Raw genomic sequence first — 12,638 nt, forward strand, 5'->3', positions numbered from 1 at the left:
TACCTCGCCATTGGCTCTTAGCAAAAGTATTCTTAGAGTAGAAAACATTTTCTTTTCTCTCTTGGTCATCATCATATCTTTGTGTGTGACTGATGGTTTCTTCCAAAGTTTTTGGATCTTGGATCTTGACATGAAGACGATAGTCTTTGTCAAGACCCCTATTAAAACCTTGTATATTTTGGAATTCATATAGACCTTCTAGTTTTAATATGATTTCTCGATACTTCAAAAGGTACTGTGTGAGAGAGAGGCTAGACATGTGACTGCTAACCTTCTTCATTAGAGTCCAAATACTCTTTGGAGAAAGAAGCTTGAAACGCAGCCCAAGACGGAGGACGGGCATCTATTGGAAATTTCATCCACCACTTATAGGCCTTGCATTTAAGAGATAGGCTTGTTTCCACAACCGTCTTTATATTTGGTGTGTGTCTCAATCTATGAATATCACTCCATTTGTGTAAGAACGTATTGACCGCATCCTTGTTGCAATCACGCTCTTCCTCGTGAAACTCAGGAATGGTGATATTCTTAATTAATGCATTGCTACTTTCTGCATCTTCTGCAGCACTTGTCTCTTGGACTCCTTGAGCGTGCGAGCTTGGTTCCCTTGAACCGTGCCACTTGTGGCTCCTTGAGCCGTCTGTGAATTCATAAATTTCACAAGTAACTCCGTAAGATTGGTAACATTTGCATGAGTGCAGAGAGGTTGCGTTCAAGTACGCTTTGGGGATTTTCCAAAGTCTTGAAAGCAGGCATATCTACAAGGCCATGATCTCCTAGATCATCGTCATCATGCATATTAGTGTAAGCAACACCATGGTGCCCTGATTTTGATCTACGTGCTCAAAATCAAAAGTGTGTGGAGGTGGGATATCCTCACTGGCCATGGTAAACACACTAATGTAAAGATAGAGAAAACATCAACTTGTACCTTGTGAAATTGAAGTCTTTGTGTTTTGTATGCTCCGTGATTTGCGTTGCATGCGAGTCTCGCCTTGCGGGAATTGTAGCACTTCACGTGTCGTTCGTTGTAAGAACACTTTTGTTGCCTCTTCACAAAACTCGTCGTTTTTGTGAAGGCTTTTGTTCACTTTGAAGCTACCTCCTCGAGGAAAAAAGAATTTTTAGAGGAAAACTTGTCTTCCTCCAAGAAGTGAAAAGGAATGGTGAAACTACTTCTTTGAAGTTTGAAGCATTCCCTTTCCTTTCAACAAAAGAACCCCTATTAAAACCTTTTGGAATTCATCTATACCTTCTAGTTTTAATATGATTTCCCAATACTTCGAAAGGTACGGCCAGACATGCGGCATGCATCCCATGCTAACCAATTCTTATCTTCTTCATTAGATTCCAAAAACTCTTTGGAGAAAGAAGCTTGAAACGCAGCCCAAAACGGAGGACGAACATCTATTGGAAATGTCATCCACCACTTATAGGCCTTGCCTTTAAGAGATAGACTTGTTTCCACAGCCATCTTTATATCAGGGGTGTGTCTCGATCTATGAATATCACTCCATTTGTGTAAGAATGTATTGACCGCATCCTTGTTGCGATCACGCTCTTCCCCATGAAACTTAAGAATGGTGATATTCTTAAGTAATGCATTGCTACCTTGTGTATCTTCTGAAGCACTTGTCTCTTGGACTCCTTGAGTCATACGAACTTGGTTCCCTTGAACCGTGCCACTTGTGGCTCGTTGAGCCGTCTGTGAATTCATAAATTTTACAAGTAACTCCGTAAGATTGGTAACATTTGCATTGAGTGCAGAGAGGTTGCGTTTAAGTACACTTTGGAGATTTTTCAAAGTCTTGAAAGCAGGTATATCTACAAGGCCATGATCTCCTAGATCATCGTCATCATGCATATTAGTGTTAGCCACACCCGTGATGCCCTGATTTTGATCTACGTGCTCAAAATCAAAAGTGTGTGGAGGTGGGATATCCTCACTGGCCATGGTAAACACACTAATGTAAAGATAGAGAAAACATCAACTTGTACCTGTGAAATTGAAGTCTTTGTGTTTTGTATGCTCCGTGATTTGCGTTGCATGCAAATCTCGCCTTAGGGAATTGTAGCACTTCACGTGTCGTTCGTTGTAAGAACACTTTTGTTGCCTCTTCACAAAACTCGTCGTTTTTATGAAGGCTTTTGTTCACTTTGAAGCTACCTCCTCGAGGAAAAAAGAATTTTTGGAGGAAAACTTGTCTTCCTCCAAGAAGTGAAAAGGAATGGTGAAACTACTTCTTTGAAGTTTAAAGCTTTCCCTTTCCTTTCAACACAAGTATGCTATCTTTTCTTGTTATACACAACAAGGGTCAATAGCTTCATGGTAAAGTGTTGGCCTCTTACCCTCATGGGGTGGGTTCAACCCTCCTTCATGCAAGGGTTAAGCTGGCCTTTCTATGTGTGCCGCCAATGGAAGCCTTCGGAGCCTCAGTTCCCTAGAGTTGCCAGTTGAGTTTGCCTTGGTCGCCCATTGTGGATGGTGTAGATGGGGCAGCTGTCATTGTCTATCCATGCGTTGCGCACAAGAAAGTGTGTTTGTCTTCTTTTGCTGCACAACGAAGACGTCGCTGTCTGCGGAACGTCGGAGAGAAGCAGCACGTCGCATGCACATGCAACCCGTTTTTCCTCTCCTCCAAAAATAGCTATGATACCAGTGAAACCACGGTCGCCTGTTGCTGTCTGTCTATGCGCTACACATAGGAAAGCGTGCATGTCTTCTTTTGCTACACAGCGAAGACGTCGCTGTCTGCGGAACGTGGGAGAGAAGCAGCGCATCGCATGCACATGCAACTCGCTTTTCCTCTTCTCCAAAAATAGCTCGAATACCAGTGCAAGAGCGATGGTAATGCGTGTGCTAGTCTCCACCCAACCGTGCTATCTTATAACCTCCCTCTAGCGTACACACTGTCTGGCCGTGTCGGTGGCCTTGCCCATAGGATGCACGTCCTTACAAGTGCATACAACTTGGGTTGGATTCTGGATTAAACACGAAAGTGGTCGTAATTGTGACCACTGATGGTAGTGAGCTAATCCAGTGATGCCAAACTTTGGGCTATGGGATAGCGGTAGCAAACCCGAGTATGGGATCTAGAGGGCCAATGACCCCCTAGAAATGAAGAAAAGCTTTTAAAAATTCTCTCTAGAATATTTCCCTCGATTCTATATCATATGTATACTCTATCAACAACGGATGGTTGATCTGTGTTTCTCCGGGTAGCAGGTTTATTGATGTGGTCAGTGGCCAGTGGCCATGGGTCATATGCAATCAATGATTCCCATACTACACATGCTACATACACTACCCTACCACACTTGCTTAACACTATAAACAAGGCAATTGCCATGAGCCACAACATCCTATGTTGTGGATATCTAGTCTCTACTACTTGTATGTGTTACTAGCTTGAGTTGTTTAGTTTTCCATCTACGCGCTACCTTGAGAGCACATGGGTTGAAAACACCATCATATTATATCAAGTTGGTAGTCAAAAAATTTAATTCTATCCATTGTGCGTTTGCGTTGTTTCTCTACTCAAATTTGGCCTACCTCATTGATATCTTAAATCCATACAATAATCTAGCAAGCTTAGCATCCATTTTAGCCACCCGCCACTCCATCCCTTCTTGAGAGAAACTTTAAGTTCCATTGGGATGCCCGTTAATTTGAAGATTTCACTTTGTTTGATAGTTACTATGTAAATGATTAGTAGTTGAACTTACATGGGACACATAATTGACTTGTATACCATGTGTCTAAATCCATGGGTTCAATTACTCTCCACGTGCAGAATAATCTCAAAATTGATGATGTTCTCCTCAAAAGAAGAAGAGCCTTGTGTGGAGTGACTACAAGGAATTGAACGGGATCCCAAAAAATCTAACTCTACAATCTACTAGGCTATTTGTACACGTAAAGAATTGAAGCCTATACTACTACACATAAATTCCTCTAATAGTAATTGATACGTGATGTTGCATATGATCAGAGTTAACTCAATTGCACACTCTCCTTGTAGGAGTAGTCCTTATCTCCGTCACCCTTAGACTAAACTAGATAGGACCCTTTTCCTTACATTGAAGCTAAAAGATCTACTCTCGTGGGCTTACCGAAGAGTTCATGGAGGGGTGGAATAGATACAAACCCTTTAGACTATTGATGTAACTCATAGTTGGGTGGCGGAAAACTTTGATTTCCTATAGTATTCAGTATTATTTGTCCCATAGTTTTAGCCTTCATACACAACAAATTTTCTCTTTTTGATTGTGAATTTATGGATCTTGGTTCATCTTCAGAATTGTACAAGAAAGGGATCATGTGTTGGGAAGATGTTTGGAAAGCTTCACAAATTAGATGGTTGTCCATGGAAGATCTTCCAATGTGGTCCCATATGTATCCTTGGGGTGTTAACCTTATTGAATGAAAAGATTAAATTTCTTTCTTGTAGGTGATAGCTAAGAAATTGGTTTTTAGGGCAGTTTTGAATTTGATATGCCTAAGATGTGTGGGCAATTTCAAGCTTAAACATAGTCAATTTCAAACTTAAACATAATCAAATTGTAACTCATGAAAGAGACACCATTCACTTGATCATCTTAGGTAAAGATAACGTGCACCCATTAAATGTTAGCTATGATGCCATCTTCAACCAGGACCCCTCCCTTGGAATAAATTCTTTTTGGAGGATTCCATTTGTTGCATAACTTCTTTGCAGAGTGGTATATGAGGAGAATATCTTTATTCCATCTAGAGGAGGATGAATGTTGCGGTCTTCAATTATGTCCTTGCCATTCCACACATTTCTCTATTGTTTTAGACTATTTATGTGAAATAAATTTCTTGAAAGAGAACGCTATTCAGACGGGGGCACTTGTAGATGCATATGAGGCACAAGAAAAGAGTCTTCACATACATATAACTCTTGAATTATTCATGTGGTAATGAAACATCTTCATATGTGGGAGTATGAATCGAACATAGCTTTGCAAACAATGCAGAGGCAAATCTCGTGTTTATCAGACAATGCATTGAATACGTGTATACTTTGGACATGATTCTTATCGATTGTGCCACTCATAGGGCTCCAATTAAGCAAATTTATGTTGTCAATTTTGTTTGTATAAAAAATGGGTGTTGGCTTGAGACAAGCTTGATTATATATAATCAATCTCGGGGGCTTTGAACCCCCTATTGTGGCTCCTGCATATATATTTTTTCCCTTTTTGCTTGCGAGAGAGAGAGAGAGAGAGAGAGAGAGAGAGAGAGAGAGAGAGGAGGAGGAGGAGGAGGAGGAGGAGAAGGAGAAAAAGAGGAGGAGGAGGATATGTGCTTAGCTCAGATGCATAGGGCACAACTCTCTGTAGGCGGAGGTCGGGGGTTCAAAGGGTAGTCTTTTGCTCAATGAGACTTGATCAATGGTAGAATAAACCTCCATCGTCCCCCTTAATCATTTGCTCGATGAGACTTGATCAACAACGGATTAAACCTCCACCTCCCCCCTTTAGCATTAGCTCGACGAGAGTTGACTAATGGCAGATTAAACCTCCATCGTTAATCCCTTCACTTTGCCAGTTTCACATATAGTTGAGGCCCCACATATACACACATCTATCCATGAGTAAGAGACCTCTAAGGCCTTGGGAAAGAGAATTCAAAACCTGAAGACGAGATAGCCACTTTCGTAATAAATCCATATGAGAGAGTCTACCATATGCAGCGCTCTGATTGTTGGCACTCCAAGCCTGGGGAAATGATTTGGCCAACTTGAAACAAAATGCTATTGAGTGCTTCCCAGAGCCGCACACATGGTTTACATTTCTCGCAGGAGTACCACCATAGCCAGGCTGCAGCAGATCCCCATCAGCGGAAAAGGAAGGTGCACGCTCAGCATTTTGTTATCCATAATGAAAACACAGAGCGTGAACTTATCTCGATCAAACGCCCTTCTGTGCTGCCCAAGAAGCCCCTATCTCGGGAGTCGGAAATGGATAATGGGGAAGGAGACCCTCCCACCTTCTCTTCTAACGTGGGCACCTCCTTAGCCTCAAAACCTGCTTCAGGTATACCCTCTGACGATCTTCTTGTACATACATCAAGCTCTTGCAGGGAAGACGATGCCCAGGATGATGAGGGCCGCACACACACAGGCCGTTCTTCTTTGAAACAAAGGCCAATGCTAACCCTTGACATCTCTTACAAAGCAGTGAAGATGGAACCGCCAAAACTGTATGATCAAAAGGGCTCTTCAGAAAGCTACTCTTCACATGAACTTGAAGACATTCTGGAATCTATTAAAGAAAATGCAAAAAAGGGGAATTTGAAGGCTGCTCTCGAGAAGCTGGAGAGCTTGCCAATTGAGATCTACATCAGTTCGGCTACACATTCTTTACTCTTGAAGCAATGTGGGCAGGCTAAGTCTCTCCTTTATGGGAAATGGGTCCATGATCACATCAAGAGACAAGGCCTCCAACATAACACCTTTTTGGGAAATCATCTCATCAACATGTATAGGGATTGCGGGGATCTTGCCTCAGCTGCTTCAGCTTTTGATGATATTCATAGGAAAAATGTGATTTCTTGGACCATCATGATCTCAGCTTACTCTCAGGATGGGCAATATGAAATGGCCCTTCAATTTTTCAGCAAAATGCAAATTGAGAAAGTAATGCCTGACAAAGTGACCGTGAGCACCATCATTGGGGCATGTTCTAGCATATCTTCATTACAGCAGGGAAGAGAGATTCATCAAATGATTTTGGATGGAAAGCTCGAGTCTGACATTGTCGTGGATAGTGCACTTGTGAACATGTATGTCAAGTGCGGTAGCTTGGAAGAAGCGCGAAAGGTGTTTGATGGCATGAAATCAAGGAATGTTGTGTCTTGGACTATCATGATTACTGCATATGCCCAAAATAACCAGGAGGAAGAGGCCTTAAAGCTTTTCCAACAGATGGTTGTGTGTGGCCCAGCACCTAATGAGTTTACTCTTGTTGGTGCTCTCTGTGCTTGCTCTAATCTAAGATCTCTAGCAAGAGGCCAGCATGTCCATGCTGTTGCAGTCTATCATGGTTTTGAGTCCAATGTTGCTGCAGGAAATGCTCTTATCCACATGTACAGCAAATGTGGGAACTGGGACTTGGGATTGAAAGTATTTTGTAAGATGCATGTGAAGGATGTCATTTCATGGACATCTATGCTGGATGCATATGCAGTGCACGGGCGTACGAAGGATACTCTTCAACTGTTCGAAGAGATGCAGTGGGAGGGGATCATTCCAGATAAGGTTACTTTCCTGAGCATCCTTGGTGCTTGTGCTGACCTTTCAGCTCTTGAACAAGGCGAAAGGATACATGCCTCTATCATTGTGAGAAAACTACATACAGATCAGATGGTCGGATGTGCTCTGATTCATATGTACGGAAAATGTGGATGTGTGGAGAGTGCACGTGAAGTGTTTGATAACATCCATGAGCAGAATGTGCACACATGGACTGCCATGATAAGTGTGTACTCTCAACATGGTTTTGCAAGGAACGCTCTTGTGTTGTTTAGTCAAATGCTGAAGGAACACATAAAGCCCAATGAAATCACCTTTGTTAATGTACTTTTTGCATGTAGCTATGGGGGTTTTGTAGCAGAGGGGTGGCGCTGTTTCCATTCCATAAGTAGAGACTTTGGTATCACTCCTATGGCTGAGCATTATGCTTGCATGGTGGATACCTTGGGCCGTGCAGGGTTTCTCAAAGAAGCTGAAGAATTTATCAAGAAGACACCCATGGATGGAGAGATGATTGTGTGGAGAAGCATGCTCATTGCATGCTCTGCCTTCGACGATATCGAGAGGGGTAAACGAGCAGCGGAAAAATGCATACAGTTGGAACCTGGATATGGTGCACCATATACTATTCTATCTAATATCCATGCAGCAGCTGACCAATGGGACGAGGTAGCCAGGATTAAGAGGTTAATGGAAGAGAACGGTGCAAAGAAACAACAAGGGAAAAGCTCGATTGCAATCAAAGATAAAGTTCATGATTTTGTTGTGGATGATCAGGCACACCCCCAGATACAAGATATACATGCAGAGCTGGATAGATTGAGTAAGGAGATGGAAGATGCAGGGTATGTTCCCAGTACAAACTCTGTCCTGCATGAAGTGGAGGAAGAATTGAAGCCATACTTGTTAAAATATCACAGTGAGCGTTTGGCCATTGTTTTTGGGCACATCATGACACCTCCAAAGTCACCAATCCGCATCACCAAGAACTTGCGTGTATGCACAGATTGTCATTGTGCTATCAAACTTCTGTCAAGGATTCTGGAAAGAGAGATCATTGTTAGGGACTCTCATCGCTTTCATCACTTCAAGGAAGGCTTGTGTTCGTGCCTTGACTATTGGTAAGGCCATAAGCAAGAAAGCAGGGAATGTTATATATGGGGATTACTGACCTTGCACTTGAAGTTTGTCTCACAGAAGGAAAGCACATGCATATGGGCTACTAGCTAAAGATTTTTTCATGCCAAGTGTGCCAGGTGTAACGTAGCGCAGGTGATGTAACATGTAATTTTTTGTAACTTGACTAATTTGTAAACTTCAAGGAGCTAGCGGCGGCTAGCCAGAAGGGGGAACTTGGCCAATTTGTAGAGAAATTCGTGACAGGTAACGATAGAGTGACTCAAAAATGCTGTGGAGATCAGCATTCAGAGGATGTTTTGGGTTGCTCGTGTGCAAGTTTTTTTAACCTACACTCGCCCAAAACCTGCAAGTGTACTTCTCTCAGTTGGCATGTACAATATCCTTGCTGTAGGAGTTCTATCCAGCTGGGCTTTGATAATTATTTTGTATTAATGTGTTTTATAACCCAACAGTTATGCTATTGGGCTTCAACCTGGGACACTAGCTGGGCTTTGGTAATTATTTTGTATTGACGTGTTTTACAACCCAACAGTCATGCCATTGGGCTTTAACCTGGGTGTCCAGGCATAGTCACAAGGAAACTCCATTTCGGGGTCTATTCAATTGGAAACTCCATTTCCGAAGTTGCCCGCTTGTCTTTGCAATGTGCCGTTTCTTAATGAATTTATGAAGTTTTACATACAAAATCTGACTATGAGAAGCCGATTCTAATCAGTTCCAATGCAAAGTGCAAACTGTTTCCACTTGGTGACCCTAATGTGCTTTTCTGGTTTCTTGAGCCTCGGAGCAACTGCTTGGCATGATCTAGGTCATTGCCCTTGATCCAAATGGGACGGCCAGCAATATAAAACCTCACCCAAACTTTTGCGATGATAATCTACGCAATAAGCTTTTGCTTGCATTGATGACTTCAAAAGCAGCACCTAGAAGCCTTGTATAATCAGAGCCCTGCACAATTTCAGCCCATCGTTTTGCAGCGTTTTTCCTACGCAACTTCAGCCCGTTGCCCATTCCTACCAGTATCTTTCATCAGCTCCTTACTCCTCCATTTGTACTCCACAACTAGTAACTCTCTCTCTCTCTCTCTACACGATTAAAGAACAAGTCCGGGCCATCAAAGGTGAAAAGTAGCACAAAGAAATGACGACTTCATGGGTGGATATCATTACAAAGACCCAACAAAAAGCAGACAAGGCCAAGAAATAGACTGAGATCGCCAAGAAAGGAAAAGATAAGGAAACAACTCCCACACCTACCATCATTAACTTGACACTAGAAGAGGAGCAAAGGAGACGTGTACATGCCTTACACGTGAGAATTTGTGGCCTCAAAGACCAAGATAATGTTGATGAAGAGGTAAAGAACTCATGACTATGATGGGGGTCAATGAGCCAACGCCTACAAGGGCTTGAAGAGTCGGCAATAAGAAAAGTGAAAGCAAAGGGGAAACCTCAAAGGAAAGGGCACTCATCCTTCATTTCTTCTCCATGGAAACGAAGAAGGATTTTTTGAAGAAAAGACGAACTTTTAAGAAGATGGGTATCTTTCTTAGAGATGACTTCACTCTCTCGCAGATTGCTCATATGCAAGAGGTAATTAGAGCGGCAAGGAAAAAATGCAAGATTGCTTTTTGCCGAGATGGAAAGGTGGTGATATTGAAGCGACGCTCCGCATGACGATGCAATACCTATGGGACCACACTAAAGATTGCAGCATAGAATTATAATGGGTCACTTCGTCTTAATGTAGGGGTATTTGAGGGCAACTTTACCGGAGAGACATTGTCTATTACTTAGAGATACACCAGACACCGGGACAACTTATGCCACATGTGACTCGATATAGGTGGGAGACAGAGACGGATCAGAGCACATGGACAAAGGATCACAAGGAATAGGAGTTCTATTTAGAGAGAAGTTACAGCCGCTTGTGCACATTGTTCGGAGAGATGTCTAAGCAAGATACATGTGGGTGAAATTGAGGGCTGAGACGGCAGGTGCTTGTACATTGCTATATGTTACTTTGCCCCTAATACATCAGCGTATGCCACACCTAGAGGATAGTCCCCTTTCAAGGTACTAGACGAGAACATATGGGAGTTCTCCAAAGATGGTGACATCATCCTTTTTGGGGACATTAATGCCCCCACCAGAAACCATCAGACAACTTTTTATGATACCTCAAATGAGACACTGAGAGAGCTAGATACCAATGATATGTCAAAGTAGACGATGCGGAAGCGTATAGACCAAGGGGAGAAATCACGAGAAATAGAAAGAGAGAGAGAGATACTGCGAACCAATCAACCTTGGCAATGAACTGATGATAATACAATGGGGGCTGAGGGTTGCTTATATAGCAACCTCAGTGAATTGCCCTATCCAAACTTTGAGAAATAAGTAGAATAAATACCTAAAAGCAAAACTATATAATGTAATCACATTGGGCAGTTTGGCTAAAACTCCTACACTCTCTCTGCAGCTCATAGTGGACATCAATTGTGAGACCAAGTCGATGAAGAAGCTGCCATGGACACCCCAGCAGTTGTATACTCCATTCGATACACCTCGGATTTGCTTTCCTTAACTTTGCTCCTTAGAAGAATGCCATCTTGAGCATCAGTAGCGTAGAAAATTCAATTGTAGACCACACTACGTCCAAAAATCCCCATTCATGAACTGTGAACATATCACGTTCAAAGATACTTTCCAGATAATGAAGTTTGAAACACATTCTGTCCATAATCCAAGCAACAACAATGGATTGGTGCACTCATCCATAGTGTTTTAGATACGTTTGATTGGTTCCCTGCCAAATGCATGTGCATTGAACTCCGACCTACGGGTTCAAACACCAATAACTTGAACTCCACACAAGGGTCCAAATTAATTATACAGAGGAGTGTTTGCCCCTCTCTGTCACTCACAAGCCAAGCCTCTCTCTAGCTGAAGCTAGTGGCGACACCGGCACTTTGACTAGGAATTTGACGTCAAGGATATCGTGACCGCCGCCACGTCCATGCTGATCTCCTCTGTCAAATCTTTATTACCGTAATCTTTGTTCAGCTTGCCTTTGTCTGTTTCTATTGGTGAGTTCTCGTTCTTCCCTTTGGCTTCAAACTCTCAAGCCAAACTAAGGGTTGAGTCACATTCATAACAACTGTGGTCTTACCTCATGGTGGGTATCGAGACAGCTAACTGAGTATTGATATTGTCATCCTTGTCAAGTGTGCCTTTGTCTGTGTCCTCTAGCGAACTCGACCATTTGCTTTTGGCTTCACAATCGTGAGCCAAACAATCTACTGGTTTCCTTGAGAACTTTGGTTGAGCATAGGCCGCTAACTGGATGGTTGATCTGCTATCCATAGCCATTTGTTGGTTTTGGTCAATGTTGTCGTAGGCGCTCGAGCAAGGGTACAAGATCTGGAAATCCGGTTTCCTTCTTGTGCTACAAAAGATGGCAGTACAAACTCCACCTAGCTGCTTCGCCAAATTTTCCCTCTCTCAAGCTTCAATCTCCACTTTCCAAGTCGCCTTCCCAAGGCCGATCCAAGGTTTGATGCCCTTCACGAACCTCAAATACTCCTCCCAAAGCCGATCACACAAAATCAATGTCCCCTTGAAATCCGGTTTCCTTCTTGTACTACAAAAGATGGCCGTACAAACTCCACCTAGCTGCTTCGCCAAATTTTCCCTCTCTCAAGCTTCAATCTCCACTTTCCAAGTCGCCTTCCCAAGGCCGATCCAAGGTTTGATGCCCTTCACGAACCTCAAATACTCCTCCCAAAGCCGATCACACAAAATCAATGTCCCCTTGATGTCCGCTTGTGACTTCATCCTAAGGCAATTAATGGTGCCTTTGGCAAGTTGAGTCCAACAGACGAGGATACAAAAGGGCAATGGTGGGTAAAGCGCAGGAGCGTTTTAAAACGCTAGATGTGGAGAGGGGGAGTAGGGTCGTCGTCAACACACAAAGCCTTTGCGGAATGCGTCTCAGAACGTTGCCGCTTGGACTCTCTGCTACCCAACGTTTCAAAACGCTCCGACTGGCAACCACCTAACACTGCCAGCGTTTTCAAAACGCGCTGCCGGTATTGCTCCACTGTGCGGTGCCTTTGAAACGCTGCCTTGAAGGTTTTCCTCAACGCCTCTCTGCCCTGCGTTTCAGAGCACCAGCTTCACCATGCTTAGTGCCCACAGCACGGCACCGAAGGGAGAG

The 12,638-nt window shown here is 43.1% G+C and overlaps 1 pseudogene; it reads left to right on the top strand.

The window, feature by feature from the left end:
• Nucleotides 1-5,684: 5,684 nt before the first annotated feature.
• LOC147436986 (pentatricopeptide repeat-containing protein At3g26782, mitochondrial pseudogene) lies at nucleotides 5,685-9,044 on the top strand (annotated as a pseudogene).
• The last annotated feature ends 3,594 nt before the right edge of the window (nucleotides 9,045-12,638 follow it).

Source organism: Adiantum capillus-veneris, chromosome 17, assembly GCF_014529385.1.
Source record: "Adiantum capillus-veneris isolate H3 chromosome 17, ASM1452938v2, whole genome shotgun sequence".
In the NCBI taxonomy this organism is placed as follows: domain Eukaryota; kingdom Viridiplantae; phylum Streptophyta; class Polypodiopsida; order Polypodiales; family Pteridaceae; genus Adiantum; species Adiantum capillus-veneris.